This window comes from Pongo pygmaeus, chromosome 10 (assembly GCF_028885625.2).
Source record: "Pongo pygmaeus isolate AG05252 chromosome 10, NHGRI_mPonPyg2-v2.0_pri, whole genome shotgun sequence".
Lineage (NCBI taxonomy): Eukaryota > Metazoa > Chordata > Mammalia > Primates > Hominidae > Pongo > Pongo pygmaeus.
This window is the reverse complement of record NC_072383.2, coordinates 71710858-71734577: the sequence shown is the minus strand read 5'-3', so window position 1 is coordinate 71734577 and position 23720 is coordinate 71710858. Positions and strand designations below refer to the sequence as shown.

General features: G+C 34.0%; 1 non-coding gene across 1 annotated transcript; it reads left to right on the top strand.

Annotated features, from left to right (window-relative positions):
* Window positions 1–5143: 5143 nt before the first annotated feature.
* Window positions 5144–5278, top strand: LOC129011049 (U8 small nucleolar RNA). Its single transcript, XR_008493181.1, has one exon. It is a non-coding gene; the product is annotated as a U8 small nucleolar RNA (small nucleolar RNA).
* The last annotated feature ends 18442 nt before the right edge of the window (window positions 5279–23720 follow it).

The window sequence follows — 23720 nt, the reverse complement described above, 5'->3', positions numbered from 1 at the left end:
TGACAAATGTGTAGAGTAAACACCCTAGAGGGTAATTAACATTGCCCTGAGTAGAGAGCAGTCATATGCCTGCTGATGATCAAAGGTCGGTCTTAGGACCACATGAGTAAATAAGCTATTTAGATAAACTCCCCTACATTCCCTTGTTATTTGCTTTTTACTATTAGCTCAAGGTAAGAGGATCAGACTGCCTTCAGCCATAGCCCTTTCACAAAGCTTTTGTAAAACCTTCCAGCCTTCCAAGAAGGTTTGCATCTTTCTACAATTTTTCCCACCACCCTCACCGAATTCCTATAAGAAGCTAAGTTTCTCCTAAAGTTAACTCAGCCTATATCTAGGAATGAACAAGGACAGCTTGGAGATTAGAAGCAAGATGGAGTTGATTAAGTTAGATCTCTTTAACTGTTTCAGTCATAATTTTGCAAAGATGGTTTCAACATGTCTCCATGTCTCACAATGGCCACTAAATATTTTCACATACACATAACATATAAACATATAGACGTAACAGACACACAGACAGAAGCAGATCTTATAGATTTACAAGATTCTTCATTTGCCAGTTTCCAAAGTTTCTCCCCCACTATCAATTTCTTGATTACTTGTTTCATACCATAAACAGTTGTTAGAAAGGCAACTCAAAATTTGCATCTACAAAGAAGGGACTCAGGTGAAACAGTGTAGAAAATTTACTCCTCTAAGAAACAGAACTTAGATTTAAACAAAGGCAAAGTTTGTTATGTAAACTTTAAGCCATTGTCTTCCTCATAAAGTTCCTGGTAGTTTAAGTGTATCAACAGAGATGCCCATACAAATGCTGATTTCCTTTAAAGTTGTACATTTCTGTTGCAAAAGTATTTTCAAGATAGCCAGTTAAATACCAGAAGGATGCATTTTAATTTTTTAGGTCTTTTTAATTTAGCTGAAATTACTGGGTTTAGGGTGGAGTCAATTTTAAAGAACAAGGCAAAGAAAGCATTCTCCATACCTAAAATCAGCATGGATAGATCAGAAAAGGAAGCAAGCCTACTTTACCGGAGGGCATACCTTCTATAAACACTTTAGGGTAGGATTCTTTCACATTCAGGGCTAGATTGTAACTAAGCCATAGGTTAGCAGATTTAATTTTTCTTATCAATTGGTCATGTAAGCTTTTTATTTTCTTTTTATAAAGAGTCTTTTTTAAAAAGCAATAAAAGTATTGAAATCTTTTTAGAAGCTTCTGCATATCTATCTGCACTCATTCCTGGATGAGTCTAATTTGAGAGTCCTCATTTTCCACTGCACTTCTTAAAGCGCAGTGTTATTCATTTGGAATGTTTCACTGTAATGTTAAATTATCTTCAGTAGGATTTTGCTATTTCGCTAAGCGTGTACCACTTCCCAAGCCTAACGTTTATATATGTAAATTTAGGCATAGCTGGAAAGCAGATTACTCAGTTCTTTAGAAATTAAGGATCCCATTTTTTGCCTTGAATCTTGGCTTTGGCTCTCAGATCCCCTTGATCAACCTAGGAAATGACCTTTCCCTAGCTAAGCACACAAGAAAAATAAACAAAGGGGTAGAACACAAAAATCCCTGCAAATTTTCAAAAGCTGAAGTTTACGGCCCCTGCAATATTGCCATTTATTACTAGTTTCTCTCTGACCCAGTCAGACATAAGAGGCCTCAAACTGAATCTAAGCCAGTTAATTACCAGAACCAATCCAATTCTGGAAACAGTCCAGTCTGTCATGACTTCCAAACCCAGGTTAGATCAGAAATTTGCTCAAACTTGGAGAGCTCAAAACACAAATCTGCAGAGCTTTGGAATCCACTAGAGAACTTACCATGATGCCCAGTTGATGCAAGAGAGAAATAGATGCAATGGGCCTCTGAGAATCTCTCTTGGTCACTTGGCACCTCCAAAGCCAGAGTAGGCTCAGTGAGACTCCAGTGGAGCTGAGGCAGTAGAATAGGGTCTGGAGACAGGGAACATGTGGCCAATTCATGCTGACTTCCTCGAACTGAATCAAAAGGAAAACTCCAACTCTCCATACCCAAGGAACAAAAAGATCAGAAGCTACTGTCTTTGCAACCCCCACCCCTTTCCACTGCCTCTCAGATGAGAAATGGAAAGTACGTCTGATTTGTCCACTCCTACAACCAGTCTTCATATGCATAAAGTGTAACTTTGTAACTTTACTTCAGCCTCTGATTGGTCACCTCCTGCAACCAATCAGACTGGTCATTGGCCACTCCTTCATTTACTTAGGTATAACCAAGTAACCAATGGGAAACTTCTAGAAGGTATTTAAACCCCAGAAAATTCTGTAACCAGTGCTCTTGAGCAGTTTGCTCAAGCCCACTCCCACTCTGTGGAGTGTACTTTTATTTCAATAAATCTGTGCTTTTGTTGCTTCATCTTTTGTTCCTTTCTTCATGCATTTTGTCCAATTCTTCGTTAAAAACACTGAAAACCTGGACAACTCATAGTCAAGACCCTCCACCAGTAACAGAGCTGTGTGGTGGAAGATTTATGGACAGAAAAAAGAAAGTGACGTACAGAAAATGGAAGGGAGGTACAGAAACTGCCAGATATAGTTTGGTATTTGCCTTATTTGAACATGGTTTGAACAGTTGGCCACCCTTAGTTGGCTGAAACTCGGTGATTGACACGAGAGTACGTTATAGTCTGTTTATGCATCCAGTTAGGTTGCAGTTTATTATGTACAGAGAAACCTTTAGGTTGAAATTAAAATATGTAAGGAGTCAACTTCAGACTGAACTGAATGTAACACCCTAGTGAGGCATCACTAAAGAGATCTCTATTTCATGTGTGTGTCTCTTTCAGTACCTAACACGTCATGCCCATAATAAAAATCAAAAGGTTATTTGTTGAATAATAAACAGAAAATGTGAATACTTATTTTTTATAAAGTGATGTGACATTTATAAAATGACATTTAATGAAGTTATCTGATTAGAATTCAAGTTTAATGTTTAAAAGTCAGAAGAATTTCTATATAGGACTGGTAATCAGAAAATGAAATAAGAAAACAGCAAAGAATTTTCGGGTGCTTAGGAGTAAATTAAACATAATAACAAACGTATACAAGACCTTTATTGACCAAAACATAAATTATTATTGAAAGACATTAATGAATATTTGACTAAATGGATAAATAATGAGTGATATCCTGTTACTGTAGGTAAAACATCAGTATTACAAATATGTTAAAGTCTCTCAAATTTATCTCTAACTTCAGGCAATCTATAAAATAACTATGATATTCATTGAATTTAAAGAATGAATTACTATATAAAATTCCCATGAAATTATAAAGACACAATAATGGTATTTGTTTTCAAAAAATAAAATCGGCAGTTAAGTGAATGATATTAATTAGTTATTAAGACATATTTAAATGTATGTTAATTATAACTCTTTGTTCTTTGTAAGGTATTAGGCAAATAAAGTGAGAGAACAAAATACTGTGGTAAACATATTAGTCATTTATGTATGGTGTATGTTGGTTCAGATCCATTGGAAATAAATAAAATTTAAAATTAATTGTATAGAGAAAGGTAAATATCAGTATATTTTTTGGAAAAGAAGTTTAATCATTATTGCTTAGTTTATTTTAAAATATAATCTTATTGTTTAAGATGTATAATTGAAAAACCAATATTTTACATATATATATATATATTTATTTATTTATTTATTTATTTATTTATTTTTGAGACAGAATCTTGTTCTGTTGCCCAGGCTGGAGTGCAGTGGTGCACTCTCAACTCACTGCAACCTCCCCCTCCCAGGCTCAAGCAATTCTCATGTCTTAGCCTCCCAAGTAACTTGGATTACAGGTGCATTCCACCACAGTGGGCTAATTTTTGTATTTTTAGTAGAGATGGGGTTTCAACATGTTGACCAGGCTGGTCTCCAACTCCTTATCTCAAGTGATCCACCTGCCACAACCTCCCAAAGTGCTGGGATTACAGGCATGGGCCACTGGCACTCAGCCTGAAAAACATACTTTTAAAAATATATAGGGGCCCCACACGTAAGTCACTTGGTAGTTGCCACTCTATCCTAACAAGTAGGAAGCTAAATAAACAGAAAATAATCCATAATTTTTATTGCATCTATAAGACAAGTGAGGTTATGGGACAAAGTGCTGCTCCCAAAACTGGAGAGAACAATAGGCAAATACAGAGATTCACAACCTATCAGGGCAAAAACCCACTAGCAGAAACTTCTTCTGGAAACCTGCTCAGTTTGTGGGCTGAAAAACCTGAACCGTACTTGACAAATTGTTGGAGGTTCTATAAAACAGCCAGGATAGACAAAATGATGATCGTAACTTCTTATCTATAAAAAATTACTTTTAATAGTGAAATGTTAAGTAATTTAATCAAAACATTAGATTTTGTAGAACTTTGTAAATATAAATTTAACATAGACTTTGAAAACGGGAAGTAAGAAGATGACAAGAAATATGTGAGTAGGTTTACTTTTATGTATTTTCTTTTCTGTCGTTTTGGATTAAATAATATTTTATATGAACACAATGGTGTTTTCTTAAATTGCCAGGAGGCTTCAAACTTTTTTTTTTTTTTTTTTTTTTGGAGATAGAGTTTTACTCTTGTCGCCCGGGCTGGAGTGCAGTGGCGCAATCTCGGCTCACTACAACCTCCATCTCCGGGGTTCAAGCGATTCTCCTGCCTCAGCCTCCCAAGTAGCTGGGATTACAGGCACATGCCACCATGCCTGGCTAATTTTTTTGTATTTTTAGTAGAGATGGGGTTTCATCATGTTGGCCAGGCTGGTCTCGAACTCCTGACCTCAGGTGATCCACTCGCCTTGGCCTCCCAAAGTGTTGGGATTACAGGTGTGAGCCCTCATGCCTGGCCAAGGCTTCTAACTTTAACAGAAATTTTTATTATAAAAAGTAGAGAGGCTGAATGTATGAAAATGATAAGCCCTAACTATGCATTACCTACAAAAGTCTTATTTCAGCTTTAAGGAAGCACATAGGCTGAAAATGAAGGAATAGAAAAATACGTTTCATGCAAATGGAAACCAAAAGATAGCAGGGTAGCTATATTTATTTTAGACAAAATAGACTTTAAGTAAAAAATTGTAACAGAAAATAATGATCATCAGGTGGGATAATCTTTTTCTGTTCTTCCTTTTGGAGGACAGATTATAACATGATTATTGGAGATGCATGAAACACGATCAACATCTATACATAATCAGGACTTGAAACATCCTGATTGTTCCTATTGCATTCTTTCTGATGATTTTGATATAATAAAAAGAAGACAATGAAAGTCATTATATAATGATAAAGTGGGCAATTTCTTAAGAGGATATAACAATTGTAAATATATATACATCCAACATTAGCACACAAAAATAAATTGAAGGAAGAAATAGACAACCATATAATAACAGTAGGGGACTTCAATACACTACTTTCAATAATGGATAAATCATCAAGGCAGAAAATCCATAAGGAAACTTTGGACTTGACTAAATTTTACACCAAAGAGACCTAACAAATATGTAGAGAATATTGCATTCAACAGCAACAGAATATACATTCTTCTCAAATATACATGGAACGTTCTCCAAGATAGATAATATGTTAGGCCATAAAACAAGTCTTAACACATTTCAATCAAGATTGAAATTATGTCAAGAATTTTTTCTGACTATAATGACATGAAACTGGAAATCAACAATAGGAGGAATACTGGAAAATTTAAAATATGTGGAAATTTAAAAACCTGCTCTTGAACAACCAAAGGGTCAAAGAATAAATCAAAAGAAAAATTTTAAAAATATTTTGAGACACATGAAATTGAAAACACAAAATACTAAAACTTATGGGGCTATTAATACATAAAACAAGAATACAAAGGATCATTAGCGACTACTATAAACAATTATATGCCAACATATCAGATAACCGAGAGGAAATAAATGAATTCCTCAAGACATACAACCTACCAACACTGAATCATGCAGAAATATAAAATCTGAGCAGACCAATAATGAATAAAGAGATGAATCAGTGAATAATAATCTCTCACCAAATAAAAATGTTCAGGATCTATTGACTTGCTTCAATGATGTATTCTACAAAGCATTTAAATACTAATTAATATGAATTCTTCTGAAACACTTCCAAAAATACAACTAATCTAAAGTCTATATGGAGACGCAAAAGACCCAAAAGCCAGCACAATATTGAAGAAGAACAAAATTGGAGAACTTATGCTATCTAACTTTAAGACTTACTAGACAGCTACAGTAATCAAGACATTGTGGTATTGGTAAAAGAATAAAAAAAAGATCAGTGGAACACAATAGAGCCACAGAAATAAATATACACATATAGCTAACTGGTCTTTGACAATGAACATGGTACAATGCAAAAAAGATCGTCTTTTTCAACAAATGTTGCTGAAAACAACTGGGCATACATACTGTTAGAAATGTTTGTTCCCTGGTGCCATAAAGAAATAGCATTTGAACATAAATTTAATTTCCTCAGCAAGGCCATTTTTACTTTCTGCAGAAAGGGTACACTCACCAGCAGTTTTGCCACGAGAGTACACTGAACAAAGGAGACAGGGTCATTTATAACCCGACACATCCACCTTACTGCTGTGTCCGGTTTCCATGGGCAGGAACGGGACCTCACATTCTGTGTTTGTCCTGATTGGCTAGCAACTTAGAACTTTTTAAAAGAGGCAAAGGCATAGGAGAACAAAAGAAGGAGGAAGTAACTTGTGGAATGCTGAGAAAGGTAAAAACACCTTCAAATAAGGAATAGGAACAGGTTGTGACCTAATGCTTGCTTGAACCAGTATAAGCATGCCAGGGCAAATATTTAGGCTAAATTGTGGGAGCTAAGAACATAAAGTACCTTGATTTCTTTATCACAGCTAGCAGATATTTAAGAATGTTAGCACATGTCTTTGAATACATTTTGCTTCTAAGAGAAGCTACTGTTTTTTCCTAATTAGACCGGGAGGAAAGTCTTTGAAGAGGAACCTCTACTTTCCTTTTTACAATACCAAAAAAAAAAAAAAAAAAAAAAAATGACACAGACCTTATACCTTTCACAAAAGTTAACTCATAATGTATCACAAACCTAGATGTAAAGTGCAGATTATAAAACTCCTGCAAGATAACATAAGAAAATCTAGATGGACTTGAATTTGGCAATGATGTTTTAAATAATGACACAAAAGGAACAATCTATGATAGAAAGATGATAAACTGGACTTCATTAAAATTAAAATTTTCTGTTCTATAAAAGACACAGTGAAGAGAATGAGAAGACAGGCCACAAACTGGGAGGAAACACAAACACATTGCAAACACATATATAATAAAGGGCTATTATCAAAAAGAACACTTAAACTCAACATAAGAAAGTAAGCCACCTGATTTTAAAAAATGAGCCAAAGACCTTAACAGACAACTCAGCAATCTACAGATGACAAATAGACATAGGAAATATGCTTAGTATTATGGAAATATAAATTAAAACAGCAGTGAGATACAAGTACACATCCATTAGAAGGACAAAAATTGAGAACAGTGACAAAAACAACCCTGGCAAGGATGTGAGGAAAAAACAACTCTCATTTATGGTGGAAATGTAAAATGGTACAGCCATTTTGGAATAAAATTTGACAATTTCTTAACAAACTCTTACCATATAATCCAGAAATTATATTCATTTGTATTTACCCAAAGGAGTTTAAAACTTATAAGCACACCACAGTGTATGTACAAAAATGAATATATTGCACCTAGAGTGAACCCTAATGTAAACATGTAAACGGTGGACTTTGGGTGATAATGATGTTTTAAAGTAGATCCATCACTTGTAATAAACGTGCCACTCTGTTAGGGGATGTTAATAGTAGGAGAGGCAATGTTTACATTTAGAATCAGAGGGCATATATGGAAAATCTCTGTGCTGTGTGCTCATTTTTGCTGTAAGCTTAAAACCGCTCTAATAATTTTTAGTTTTCTTTTTTCAAAAAAAGTTAAAAATATGTAAAAAGTATTATCAACTTGGAGTAGGTTTGATTTTCTTAAAAGATGGAAATATCAAGCCTTTGATAAATTTGCTTGCTAGAAAATGAAAAATACATTGTATCAGAAAGACATCAACAAAATTAGCATTTTAGTAGTAGTCTTGCAAAGGGTGCCCAATATATATAACTATAAGAAGTAAGCAAAAAATTAAATGTTCAAATCAGTAAGACGGATACACAAATAATTGGTAAAGAAACACAACATATTCACAGTAAAATATAAACATTATAGGCCAGGCACAGTGGTTTATGTCTGTAATTTCAGTGCTTTTTGAGGCCAAGGTGGGAATTTTGCTTTAGGCTAAAAGTTGTAGACAAGCCTGGGCAACATAGCAAGAACTCCTCTCTACAAAAAATAAATAAATAAAAATAGTTGGGCATTGTGATGCGTGTCTGCAGTACCAGCTACTAGGTGGGAGGCTGAGGCAGGAGGAAGTTCTGAGCCCAGTAGTTCAAGGCCATAGTGAGCAGTTATGATTGTGCCACTGCCTTCCAGCCTGGACAACAGAATGAGACTCTGTCGAAAAAGAAAAAAAAAAAGAAAAAAGAAGAAAAAAGGAAAAAAGAAAAGAAATAAAAGTAAAACATCTTTTTAGTAAACAAGACAATGTAATTTTGTTAGTGACCTGAGAAAATACAGAAGTACAAATGAAAATAACAATGTATGTTTTCTTTACCCATTACCTCCTATTAGACATAATATGTCCAACAGTAGCAAATGTTTCCATGCAGCAGGAAAATGATTAGAAACTCTGTTCTTCAAATAGTACTTGGATAAAACACATGATGTTATATTTCATTATAGTTCAGCAATATGTAATTTAATAAAAAATTTGTCTGCCTTATAATCCAGCATCTTAATTTCTAGGAAAGCACAAAAAATCCTTTGGATCAAGAATCTGAACAACCATGTTTATTAAGCATAGTTTGAAACTACAAAAGTTAGTAATAACTCAAAATTTCCAGTAGTAAAGGAATGGTATACATGTACTATTGAGAATAAAAGAAATAAATTAAATATATTAACATGGCTACGTCTCTAAAAAATAAAGTAGCATTAAAATATAAATTGGACAGTGTTTCCCTATACCATTGAAAAACCATATTAAACATTAAATATTAACATAAAGTAATAGATGTGAGGCAGTATATTACTTTGGGCTTGAAGAATTCAGCACAAACTCATGAATGAGGTGGCTTTTATGAAACACACCAGAGTGGGTGTGTTGAGAAATCTGACTGTGTGTGTATATGAATAGGTTTTCAAACAGTACTTTGTTTTCATACGTAAGAAAGATAGCACGTATGGTCTTATTTATACAACAGACTATTAAGAAAATGACTAGAAGAATGGATAGCAACTATTAAAAATAATAATTGTGGTAGTGAAAATTTGTGATTATGTTATTTTTATACTTCTAAATTTTAAATGTTACATACTTTTTGAAATAAGTGTATCTAAATCACTTCTAAAAAGTCAGAAACTTCACATTTTTAATACTTAAAAAACAAAGATTAATCAATAACAAAAATATTTGAATTTAACATACTTAGATATTTTGAAAGAAAATTGGAGTGTGGGGTAAATGGAAGTTTCCCTCTTTCAAACATATACCTTTCTATTCTCTTTACAATGAAAATGGACTTTTATGTAACCTGTATAATTAAAAATGCAATCAGCCAGGCGCGGTGGCTCACGCCTGTAATCCCAGCACTTTGGGAGGCCGAGGCAGGCGGATCACGAGGTCAGGAGATTGAGACCATCTTGGCTAACATGGTGAAACCCCGTCTCTACTAAACATACAAAAAAATAAGCTGGGCGTGGTGGCGGGCGCGTATAGTCCCAGCTACTTGGGAGGCTGAGGCAGGGGAATGGCGTGAACCCGGGAGGCGGAGCTTGCAGTGAGCCGAGATTGCGTCACTGCACTCCAGCCTGGGCGACAGAGCAAGACTCCATCTCAAAAAAAAAAAAAAAAAAATGCGATCAAAATATAATTAAAAAATAACACAATGCATTTCCCAAAAGTACAGCAATAATAGAAATATCAAGTCGTTTCAGAAACGAAGATAGTATTGCATGCCATAATTTTATACCTATTTGCTACTGAGAAGCCCTGTTTCTGGCAATGTGAACTTTAAAAATATAAAGAGATCAACCACATGACTAAATATGCCCAATATGCTAAAATTAAATCCAACTGCTCATAAAGCCATATTTTTGTTGTTGTTCCAAAAAAAGTGAGATGAAAATTATCTTGTAGTTATTCTCACAAAGAGGACTATGCATTTTGTACCCAACCTAAAAATCTGCATTTAACAAACATCTTACTTAACACTTTTACATAGTGCAATTTTAAGATAATTAGTGTTAAATACCTGAAAGTGAATGGATGGCATATCTTTTACAAATTCTTATGTGAATGTTAAAACAGGTGTAATTGATTCTAATCAAATAACTTCAAAATATAAAATATATGTAAATAATTATATGGTACTACAATATGTTCAACGCTTCTTTTTATAGCTTTCAAGATAAATTGACGTACCCTTCATAAACAATGTAATTAATTTATAAATTAAATATAGTAGTATCACATCTATCAAAAATAATCAATTCTGTGTTAGAAATGATGATATACCTGTATAGCCTTTCACATGAACAATGATTACATGTGAAGTCCACTTGCCTATTCAATCTACTCTTAATAGGAATGAAAATGATAACCACTTAAATATAAAATTTATTTGTCTTCCTCTGTACTATAGCAAGATTAGCATCAATTTATGACAAGTAGTAGCTTTTTAGAAGTTTGTTGCATTTTGGAATGTGAAATCATAACAATGAACTCTTCATGATCTATTCCATTACATTTTGTACTTTGAATGGGGCAGATACTCATGCATGGTTTTGTTCCTTGAGTTTTTGTTCATTGGGAAAATGTTGGTATACTGAGTTATGCAGATATTCCAAAGATTGACACATTTCTTATCAAACACAGTAAGATATTTTCCTTTAAATGAAACTCTCGTTTTTCACTTTAGAGAAAATGTCTGCCAAATACCCAGCCTCAATAACCACAGTTTGTCTGTGAGTCTTTCTAGTAAAGCAGCGTTGCATGAATAAAGCAGGTAGTCAGCTTGCAGCTCGAGTAATTGTACTAGTGCTTTTCTTCAAGACAAACATGATGGACTGGTATGCTTCAGAGCTGCTTTCTACATATTTCCCATTTTATTACATAGACTATTACATGCACAAGCAAGAGACGAGTTTTAATAAAATTAGCATTTTTAATGCCTTATCAAGGACATTTTAAAGTTAAACCGTATGTATTTTTAAATTACGAGTGTGTAGCAATGAAGAAGAGAACTACTAGTACAGTTTGGGCCACTACTTTGATGACTCCTTACGGGACAGCAGTTTTACTCATTATTGCTGTTGTTCCATAAATGGAAATGTCAACTCAGGGAAGAAGGTGAATGACATCTTAGTATAACTATGAGAATAGTTTTGACCTCATGAACATGTTGAAAGGGTATCAGAGACCCAGTGTTCTGCAGACTATACCTTTAGAGGTCACTCCAGTCAAAGATGACAGTCACAGCTCAGCTCCAAATACTTGTTGCCTTGAGGTAATGAAGACTGAAAATTGCCAAATCTTCAACTTATAGGAAAATTGAGAATATTTTATAACAACACCTTAAAATATTAACTAGTTGAACTTTTTCTTTTTTAAAAACATTGGCATGGCATGTAAAACTCATTGTTAGGCCTTTCAGTGTATCTACCTATTTTCACCTCCATCAATGTTTCATTTACGTCCACATTCCCATCATCAAGTGCTCTCCCCTCCCTCCCTCCCTCCCTCCCTCCCTCCCTTCCTTCCTTCCTTCATAACTCACTCTTGCTATTCAGTCCCACTGGGCCAACCAAGGTATGCAGAATATTTTAACTTTTGATGGAGAATAGTCATTTGTCCTTGAAACTGAGATTTTTACCTCATTAAATAAGGAATAGTATTGCACCTTGCATGCACAATGAGACTTAGGACAATATAAGAAAGAGACTGATCCCAACTTATGTGACTTTGTAAAATGAAAGGACTGAATAGGGCTCCTCAAGTCCAAGTAAGTGTTGTTTGTGAATACTATAGCCTTGGTAGAAGCAATCTCAATTTTCATTGAGAAAAGTAAAAATAAAAATAAAAATATTATGGCAAGTTGCTAAATACTGGAATTTGAATTTTTTCATTGAAAACAGGCAGATGATAACTGTTAGAGTTGATCTGAGTACAGTCCCGAAATAGCCATTAGGAGTCCTTTCTAGTCATATAATTTTATGATTCTTAAATTCAACAAAAAGTGCCTTTTAATTTTATTTTACTTTTGTAATCAGAATAGCTTATATTTGTGCAGTTCTTTTCACTTCACAAATAAAGTAGAGTGTTGTAAAACAGGTCAGGGCATTTAAAATAAGATTTGAACTAATAACTGTGCTGGCACCTATTACTAGTGCTTGTATTATCTTAGGTAAGTTGCTATTCTTTAATGCCTTGATTGCCCTATCTATGTAATACAAAGTGGCCATGGAAAAAGCTAAATATTTATTGAACTCCAGTTTTTGTTTAAGTCTTCCAGAATTCTTATGAGATTTGCATTATTTTTATGAATTCACAGGTTGGAAAATGGTATAATAAGTTTAAATCAGTTTTTTTTTTTTTTAAGTGGCAGAGTCAAGCCTAGATCTGAAATTTCATCAGAATTTTATTAGAATTTGCCTAGAATTGTATAATTTAAAAGAAGCAACAAATACTAAGAACCGTCATATAGTGTCTTTCCTCTGCTGTTTATTTTCACCTAAGGTATGCATGCATTCCTGAGTATTTATTTCCTAGTTGAACGTTTTTTGGACTAAACTTCAAAGTTACTCAGAAAATATCTCTCCTCTTAGCTGGAGTTACTGTCCTTGAAATATGCTCTTTGCTATGTTCATAAGCAGAGCTGTCTTTGATCACAAAGGACAACTATACCATATATTCATTTTCAAAGTACTTCATTACCATTAATTATTTCATGGAGAGATTTTGCAGAGAAAAAGATGTCTGAAAAAATAGCAATCTCTTTGCTCCATTCATTTAGTGAGTCAAAACAATACAAACTAAACTACACTAAAAATAATTTTCCCTTTTCTATTTTCATGTTTCTGTAATCATCAGAAAGTTTCATTGTAACATTTATGCATCATAATATATGAAAAAGAGGATTTTCTTACAGTACAATTTATCTTCCAGCCACAGTATATGAAATAGAAAGGTGACACACTCTTATACTATCTATTGCAACCATTCATTTGTTTCTTTATTAGCCAATTTTCACAGTTTTCAGATATTTTGCTTTCAGAGTAACTTTACATTTTTAAAAACATTGAAGACACCTAAGAGCTTTTGTTTATGTAAATAAAATCTTTATATATTTACTGTATTAGAAATGAAAACTCAGAACATTTAAAAAATATTTAATTCATTTAAACATAACAAACTTACATATATGTTAACAAAAAGTAATACATTTTTATGAAAATAAATATATTTTTCAAGACATTGCTTTACATTTTCTAAAGCACTATTTTATCCTTTTGCAAATCTCTTTATTATTTGGTTTAGAAGAAGACATTAGAATGTTTATATCTGACCTTATATTAATCTACAGTGATATCTCATGTAGCCTCTGGAAATATCCACTGTACTCTTGTTAAGAGATAAGAAAAAGTCAATTGACATCTTAATATTATCTTAGCTTTATTGAGATAAAATTTACATACCACATTTACCTGTTTAAAGTATAAAATTCAGTGTTTTTTAGTATATTTTCTAAATTATACAATAATTAACATAATCTAATTTCAGAACATTCTCATCAATGTAAATAGAAGCTCTATATCCAATATCTCATTCCCCATTTCCCTCTCACAGCAACTTGCAATGACTAATTTTCTTTCTATCTGTATACGTTTGCCTATTCTGGACATTTTATATAAATAGTACCATAAGGCATGTGGCCTTTTATGACGTGCTTCTTTTATTTATCATACTGTTTTAGAGGTGCTTCCATATTGTGGCATGTGCCAGTACTGCATTCCTTTTTTTTTTTTGCCAAACATTTAATCATGTGAATAGATGACATCTATTTATTTATTAGTTGATGGACTAATGTTGGTTGATGGGTTTTTCTACTTTTGTCTATTGTGAATAACTCTGCAGGTCACGAGGTCAGAGGTTTGAGACCAGCCTGGCCAACATGGTGAAATCCCATCTGTACTAAAAATACAAAAATTTGCTGGGTGTGGTGCTGTAATTCCAGCTATTTGGGAGGCTGAGGCCAGAGAATTGCTTGAACCTGGGAGGTGGAGGTTGCAGTGAGCTGAGGTCATGCCACTGCACTCCAGCCTGGGCAACAGAGCAAGACTTTGTCTCAAAAAAAAAATTTTGTTTGTACACAATGGTTTCATTTCTCTAAGATATCCAGTAGTGGAATTATCAGGTCAGTGGTAACTCTATGTTTAATATTGTCAGGAATTGTCAAACTGATTTCCTCAGCAAATATACTATTTTATATTCCTACCAGAGAATGTATAGAGGTTCCAATTTATCCATGTTTTCACCAACACTTGTTATTGTTTGTCTTTTTTATTTTAGACAGTGTATGAAGTGGTATCTTACGATTTTGATTTGTGTTTCCATAATTCCTAATGATGTTGAGCATTGTTTCATGTACTTGTTATCTATTCATATATCTTCTTTAGAGAAATGACTATTCAAACTCTGTGTCTTTTTTTAAACTGGGTTATTTACCCTTTCATTTTTGAGTTTATTTTGAGTTGTAAGGGTTATTTATACACTCTGGGTATGTGTGATGATTGTTAATTTTATGTGTTAACTTGGCTGGACCAACATTTTTTTCTGTCTCTGTGTAGTCTTTTTACTTTTATAATGATGTCCTTTGAAGTATAACTTCCAAAAATTTTAAGTTCAACTTAAAAATCTTCTGTATTATTATTTATGCTTTTGGTTTATAGCTAAGATATCATGCTCTAACCCAAGTTTATTCAGATTGACTACTTTATTTTCTTCTAAGAATTTTACAGTTTTGGCTCTTGCCTTTAGCACTGTGCTCTACCTTAAGTTGATCTTAGTATACAATATGAGGTAAGTGCCCAAATTTATATTTTTGCATGTAAGCATCTGGCTGAGAGCAGTATTTGTTGTACCTACTACTATTTTGAAAATATCTTTTACTCCAAAGACTACTGGAATCCGACCATGAACTGCCTTTGAGAACTGCTGTCCTACTGCCAAGTATTATAACACTGTGACAGTCACTTCAATTAAAACTCTTAGCTTTTCTAATCTACTTTAATACATTGTTGTTCATACCTCAAATAGGCAATATATATATGTGTATATATACATATATGTATATACATACATGTGTATATATGTGTATATGTATATACATATATGCGTATTTATATATATATGTATATACATACATACATATATATACATACATATATATATATATCTTGTGTTACCTTGGATCACACGAATTTAGAATTAATGGCCGTGTGTAATGTCATTTGGCCACAACAACAACAACAACAACAGCAACAACAACAAAACTTTAACCCTTAACAGTTTCCCAAGTACAAGTACAATCATTTCAATCTTTTCTCAGGATTTCGGTCCTGAAACTAGGAATATAATCAAGCGACTTTTTTGTGTGTGGAATAGTATTACTTGTAAGAAATCCCTTCCATCATGAACCTCCAATTTTGTTGTCCTACAGTTATGCTAACATTGTAGCTTATTGCCTATTGTACTTCACCTCCTATAAAATTGTGTGCATAAAAAATATTTCCTCAGAGATTTTCTTATGGCCACATGAATTGGAAACTCATTTCAGGCTTATCAAAAAATAAACAAACAAACAAACACATGACATGAATACAAGCCACCAATTATGAGTACTTAAGTGATACCCCAAGCACTCAGATAACTAGTAAAGTATACATTGTTTTAATTAAACCTAAAAATACCTTCTGCAGTCAGTATTATCTCCCTTTTAAAAAGAACAAAATTAAGGCTTTAAGCATTCATTTCTAAAAATGCTATTGAACAAAGACTAAAATATTGACTAGAGGATATCTAGCTTAAGACAACCCAAAATTGTAAGAACAAAACTGAGAAAGAAATTAGAAGAGTGAGAAGAGATAAGACCCATTAATATCCTATGTTTCAAACGAGATGCGGCTATGATTCTGTTAAATGAACTAAACTTTCTTATTGGAAACACTTCTCATTAGAAAACATTTTTTGAGGTAGGCGCTTAAGGAAAGTTGGAACACTTATAATCTTAAGTGTTTTAGATTCTCATACATTTTCCTTCCTATCACTGCTGATTACAAAGATATTTGCATGTAAATAGCAATGTTCTTCTGTGTAATCAGCAGGCTGTTCTTTCAGTTTGATATGCATGCTCTCACCATAGATTTTTTTTCCTCAGTAATCAATTCAGAAATCACAGACCCTGTGCTATTACATCATCAAATAATTCCAGATTACAGGCAGTCAAGAGATCAAAAAGGGAAAAAAAACCTTTTTTTGTACAAATGTCTTTACACTGCAGTAATGGTCAATCTGAAGTATATATTTTGACAATTTTATGAGGCTTAATTAGCCATAGGATGTGCAATCAGTATATGATATTAACATTAATTTGTAGACCCGATGCCTTGCCAAGCTAATACCTGCCAATGAATGTTGGTTTATCAAAATGTAGCCTTTCTCTTCAGACCCATTATAGAACTTAACTATTCTCTCCATCAAATTTATTTTTTTGTGGAATTGTGTACACATACACGTATATTTCAGTTTATTTAAATATATGTGGAATATTTTATATATGTGTGTATATGTATATATATGTATGTCAGTCTTTCTAATAGACTAGGGAGAGGGAGATAACTAGTATAATTTAGGAGTATTTTTTTAATTCCCCAAAGCACCTGAATGTCTAGTCCATAACAACTGGTAAATCATTACTTGGAGATTAACATAAGTGTGTAATCTCAAATTGCTCAGTGACTCAGTACAATTTAATCTGATATCTTTTTTTCTCACATGGAACAATGTATAACTTACTGAAAGCTAATTATTCCATAAACATAAAATGTGTGTTCCAGAACCAAGAGAAAAAGTAACTTGAGGGCTAAACTCTGACTTTTTATTTTTCTTACCCAAATTCCCAAGGGGCCTGGGGAGTCATGCTCTACAAACCATAAAATCTCATCAAATGGGTTTCATTTAACACTATATAATGTGGCTTACTTTTCAATGTGACTCTGGCATAACATCACATGACAGATAAAAAAGGAAATCAAAATATTTTACCCCAAAATATTTTTCTTTGCCATATTTTGAAATGATTCTGCACAGCCATCTTTTGTGGGGGAAAATTTGCATCTGTAAAAATTCTCTATTAACACAACTAGATCTTTGTTTTTCCAGGCCCTCCAAATCCTAAAGAGATAACTGAGAATCTAGCAACTTTTAAAGTTCTGAATAAGAAACACTTGCCATCTATTATCTCTAAAGGCAGCTGCCTATGAGACTTCATCTCTGTAATAAGAACCTTGGTCTCCACAACTCCTTATCTTAACTCAGACATTCCTTTCTACTAATCCCAAGTTTTTACATAATAACTCTTTCAACCAATTACCAATCAGAAAATCTTTGACTCCACCCATGACCTGTAAGCCCCTGCTTCAAGTTTTCCTGCCTTTCCAGAATGAACCAATGTATTTCTCACATGTATTGATGTCTTATATCTCCCTAAAATGTACAAAACCAAGCTGTAATCTGGACCTCTTAACACTGTGCTTCAGGTCATGGTCACTCACATTTGGTTCATAATATCTCTCTTCAAAGATTTTACAAAGTTTGGTCCTTTTTTTTTTTTTTTTTTTTTTTTTTTTTTTTTTTTTTTTTAGGTGATGGCTTTTATGTCACAGTTAGGCCCTCAGGGTTCTCTGGGAAGATGGAGACTGTGAGCCCACGGCAGTACTTCTGGTCCTGAGGCTGGACCCTGCACCTTCAGGTCTCCCAGTGACCAGCCTCTTTGCCTCCCTGGGGTGGCCAAGGGGACTGAATGGACTCCGTACTCCTGATGGTCCCTCATGCTCATGTTCAGCCAAGAACATCCCATAATAAAACTCCCTGAGGTCCAAGCCTTGGTGACACAGCTCTAAGTGTCACAGCTCTTGGTGACACAGCTCTAGGTATCACAGCTCTTGGTGACGCAGCTCTAGGTATCACAGCTCTCGGTGACACAGCTCTAGGTGACACAGCTCTGGGTGTCACAGCTCTTGGTGACACAGCTCTAGGTGACACAGTTCTAGGTATCACAGCTCTTGGTGTCACAGCTCTTGGTGACACAGCTCTAGGTATCACAGCTCTTGGTGACACAGCTCTTGGTGACACAGCTCTTGGTGACACAGCTCTAGGTGTCACAGCTCTTGGTGACACAGCTCTTGGTGAAGTTTGGTCCTTTTTGTCAACAAATCTCTTCTGGCAAAATCAGCTACATGTGACTGTCTTGAATATATATGCACTTCTTTTTTTTTTTTCAGTATCTAAACTAGAATTTTTCAGAAAATCCAGAATGAGGGAATTAGCATTCAAAGTAACCATCCATTTTATTTTTTTTTAAGTTTTTAGAACTATAAAATAAGAATTGTAAGGTGAAAATGCTACCAAAAAACAACTGAATAAATAATAGTCTTCTCTTAGTTATTTATTTGAGACTGCATATCACTCTGTCCCTAGGCTGGAGTGCACTGGCATGGCCATAGCTCACTGTAACTTGAAATTCCTGGGCCCAAGGATTCCTCCCTCCTCAGACTCCCAAAGTGCTGGCATTACAGGTGTGAGCCACTGTGCTCAGCCCTCTGTTTTCTTAAGAAACCAAATTCTGAAATTTGAACAGCTTCACATACGAAATATTGTTTCAAATCAACTTCCCACAATTTTAAGTGACAAGCCTTGATTCTTTTACCTTTAAGTGTTAACTCACATATCTAACTGCTTACTTCACCAATGGACTTGAATGTATAATATGCAACTCAAATATAAGATACTCTATTGCAAAAAGACAAAGCTCTGGATATGTCCTCAAATCTGTTCCTGTTTCTAAAAAGGAACAACCACTGTAAACTCAGGGTTATTGTTATGGATGAATGTTTGTGTTCCCTCAAATTCCTAAATTCAAGCCCTAACTCTTAATGCAGTGATACTTGTACATAGGGTCTTTGGAAGATAATTTGGTTTAGATGGAGTCATGAGAGTGGGTCCTCATAATGGGATTAGTGTCTTTGTAAGAAAAGGAAAGGTTAGAGCTTGCTCTCTCTCTCTCTCTCTCTCTCTCTCTCTCTCTGCCCCTTGAGGACATAGTGATAAGGCAACAATCTGCAAACCAGGAAGAGGGCCTCACCAGAAATTGAATATGCCAGCACCTTGAACTTAGACATTTTAGGTTCCAAAACTGTGAAAAATAAATGACTATTTTTTAAGCCACCCAGTCTATGGAATTTTATTATCAAAGATTAAAACATCCATCTTTGATTCTTATCCTACCGTTCATTTGTAATACATTATAGTATGCTAGCAATATATGAAAATGATAAATTTGCAGGCAACAGCATTCTATTTTTCTGTGTCTCTATTGCCAGCACTTTAGTCGCTGCAACAGAATCTTGACTAAGATTCTCTGTTGAATGTTTAGACTGGTTTAGTTTTCTTTTTGTTCATTTGTATGTTGTAAATTTTATAAAATAATTCTGTGATTTTTCAGTGAAAATTTGTATTAAAATAAAATAAATATAAAAGAACACATGAATGGGATAACAAGAAAAGAGAGAGTTTGCAAGTCCATTTGTGAGTAGGTAATTGTGTTTGCCCTAGCATGTATCACTGGCTAAAGAGAAGTATTCTTAGCTTTAAAATAAAATACTTTGAATGGTATATGCATATTGAGGGATGTGGGAGGAACAGCTTCTTTGGATTTTTAAAACATCTTCTTTATACATCTTTTATTCAACCTATTTATGCCGATTGCTGTGTAATTTACATGGAAAAAGGAAATGATAGTCTTCAAGAGTGTTGGCATTTATATTTGTGTGTGTGTGTCTGTGTGTGTGTCTTAATTTTTGTCAGAACTGGGTTTTCTCTGCAGCTGGTTCTTGGTCCCGTGATGGGAGACGCTGTAACCTAAAAAAAAGATCATTACTTTGGAATCAGATAAACATGGGGATTAATCTGATTACTATGGGGTCATCTCTCTCTCTCTCTCTCTCTCTCTTTCTGTCTCTCTCTCCTTTTTTGCCTCTCCCATTTCTTCTTTCCTCCCTTTTTTCTTTCTTTTGTTCTAATAAGTATTACCAAGCACCCAGTTGATAAAAAGTTCTAAACCAGGCAACAAGGACAAAGAGACAAATAAGATCATTGTCCATGACCTCAAGAACTTCTAGTTTAGTAGGGAAGTCAGATAGTTAGAGATAAATTTAGTATTCCTAGAGATAAGTTTAACTCTGGCTATAAAATGTCAGGGATAGCTTCAAAAGAAGAGGAAGAATTTGAGCTCATTTGTGAGCCGTTAAAGAAGGTTATCTCCCTGAGACACATGACAAGATTTCATGAATATTCTCTTCTCAATTATTACTTTTCCTCTACAAGTAACTTATTATCTTGGGAGATTTTTCAATATTTCTTTTATGAGAATCAGGTTTTAAATTAAATCAAATAAATTCATGTTGCAGCAATTTAATTCCACATATATTTCTGTGTCTACTGCTTTAGCTAATGAAGATGATACAAAGACTAATAACACAGATGCCCTGCAATCTAAAAACTTACAGTCTCTACTGTAAAAGCTTGAGGAAGCACACAGATAGCTCTGATAGTTGGCAGGCTTTAATAAATTATATTACAAGATTGCAAACAATGCTATTAATCACAGGAAAAGAGGCAAATTCCTACTGAAGGATCATAGAAAGTTTTCCAAAAATGATGGTGAAATCAGTTCTTGATGTATTGGTTGTACTTTGGTGAGTGAATTTGTAAAGAAAATATTGTCAAGCCTTGAGTTCATGTTGAATGAAGGCAGGGTGTTGAGGATAAACTGATACATTTTTAGATACTTGAGATTAGGGTGAAAAGCAAGAGGAAAGATGAATCCAGTTTTGTGGAATTTGGAGCTTATAAAACTGGATTAGTGATCCTTAACAAAAAAACAAAATTAAACTTACAAATTAGATATAGAGGTGAATATTTATTTAGAAAGAGAAGAAAAAGTCAAGAAATTATACATTATTGGAAAACTAGTAAACACCACTGTTAATGAAAAATTACACTGGACATGTTATAAGTGGAAAGAAAGACTTTACTCAAGGTTATTTCACTAGGAGCCAAGAATATTGCAATAAGGAATAGAGACAACTCAACTGTGCTGAAACAAAAGGCAGGAGGACTTTTAAATGCTGAGCTGAACTAGTGGAAAAGTACTGCAGAACATTGATGGAGACTGGTCAATATGATTGGCCATCTGTGTTTGTGTATTAGTCTGTTCTCATAGTGGCAATAATGGCATACCTGAGACTAGGTAATTTATAAAGGGAAGAGGTTTAATGGGCTCACAGTTCCACATGGTTGGGAAGGCCTCACAATCATGGCGGAAGATGAAGGAAGAGCAAAGGGATGTCTTACATGGAGCAGGCAAGAGGGCATGTGCAGGGGAACTCCCATTTTTAAAACTATCAGATCTTGTGAAACTTATTCACTACCATGAGAACAGCTGGGGGAAACTGCCCCCATGATTCGATTATCTCCACTTGGTCTCACCCTTGACACGTGGGAATTATTATAATTCAAGGTGAGATTTGGGTAGGAACACAGCCAAACCTTATCAGTTTGTTAATTGTTACTTAATGAAGTTAGGCTCTTATTCTCCCATGGAGACTGGAAGAGAGATCCCTATTTTTTTTTTTTAAATAATTGCCTTTCAGAGAAATTTCTCCCAGATCCCTGAGAAAGACATTCCTAGATATAGAAAGTTTACATTTCAAAGGGGCAGAGAAATAATTTACAACTCCAAGTTTTCTAAAGTAAATGCTCCAAGTAAATAGAGATCAGAGGCCCAGAGTAAAGAAGAAGTCTGGTTTAAACTTTGTCAAGCTTAGAAAAATGTGTTAAAGCCTTCTTAATCACCACAGTCATAAAATGCAGAACAAAAATTAGCATTTATTTTAATTAAGTGCTTTAAACACTTTCATATTACAATTCTTTTCTATAATCATTGGCTGCTTTATCTTTGATTATATCTCTATCTGACAACAATTTTATGGTATTCATTTTTTATAAAAAGAATTTGGGTTTTCCTATAGCAAATTTGGATAAGAGAAATTATTAGTTTAAGAAAATGTATCTCTGTTTTATTACTCATTACATTATTGGTAATGTCAAGAAAATCTTAGTCTTTTCCTTAGGAAAACTTAAAGAAACTTCCATCAAATTTCTTTTATATGTGAGCTGTAAAATTTCATAGAATTTCAGGTTTCCTTGTACAATGATGAATCTTAATTATTCTTTGAACTGATAACATTATCTTAACTGATTTTCAATGATGTTTGTCTACCTAAAGAAAGAAACTGAGACAAAATTGGCATAAAGAGTTAATTTGAGTTGAGGGCTGCAGCTTCTCATGTTCTTGTTGTAATGGCGTCCTCTGAGTTTTAAGTTACTTTTGTCAATATCACTATTTCATTTCAAATAAACAAGACATTAATGAGTCTCTTTAGTGTGATTAGGGAAGGCCAACTCAGGCCAGGAGATGCACTTGAACAAGGCCTGGTCTGGTAAGGAGTCCACTTTGGCTATTTTGTGGTGAATAGCCTCAGCATCAGTTTCCAGGACACTGGTGAAATGTAATGAAAACTGGACAGACAAACCAGGCATGGTTAGTTTATGACAGAAATGCTTGTACTATATTCATATTAAAAAAACTTAAACATTTTCTCTACTTTTGAAGTCACTAAGCTGGGAAGCTGAAAATCAATCAGCTATTTATGTAGGAGCAGTGATCTCCTATATATTTTCACTTTTTTCCTAAAGAGAATAGGAATAAATTGTCAAATTGAAATATTAATAACAACTCTGGTGAATCTTCTAAAATTTAAAAGAATTATTTTTGGTAAGAAAATACAGTAAAATATATATATCTCTCATATACAAATATATACAGGACAGATAATATTCCTGTGTGGACAAACAAATAAAACAAAAAAGAAAAGTTAATTGAAAGCTGATATAGGAGTTAGTTGGAATAGACATCCATTAACACCTCTATAGCTGTGCCTTTGCATACATATAGGAAAAAATTCTCAAGAACAGTAGAAAACAAAATGTGCATACATGCCATCTAAATCAAGTTCCATCTCAGTGCTTGAATGGATAAAATGCTGCAAATAGAACACTGCTGGAAAAAACCTAAAGAAGAATTTGAA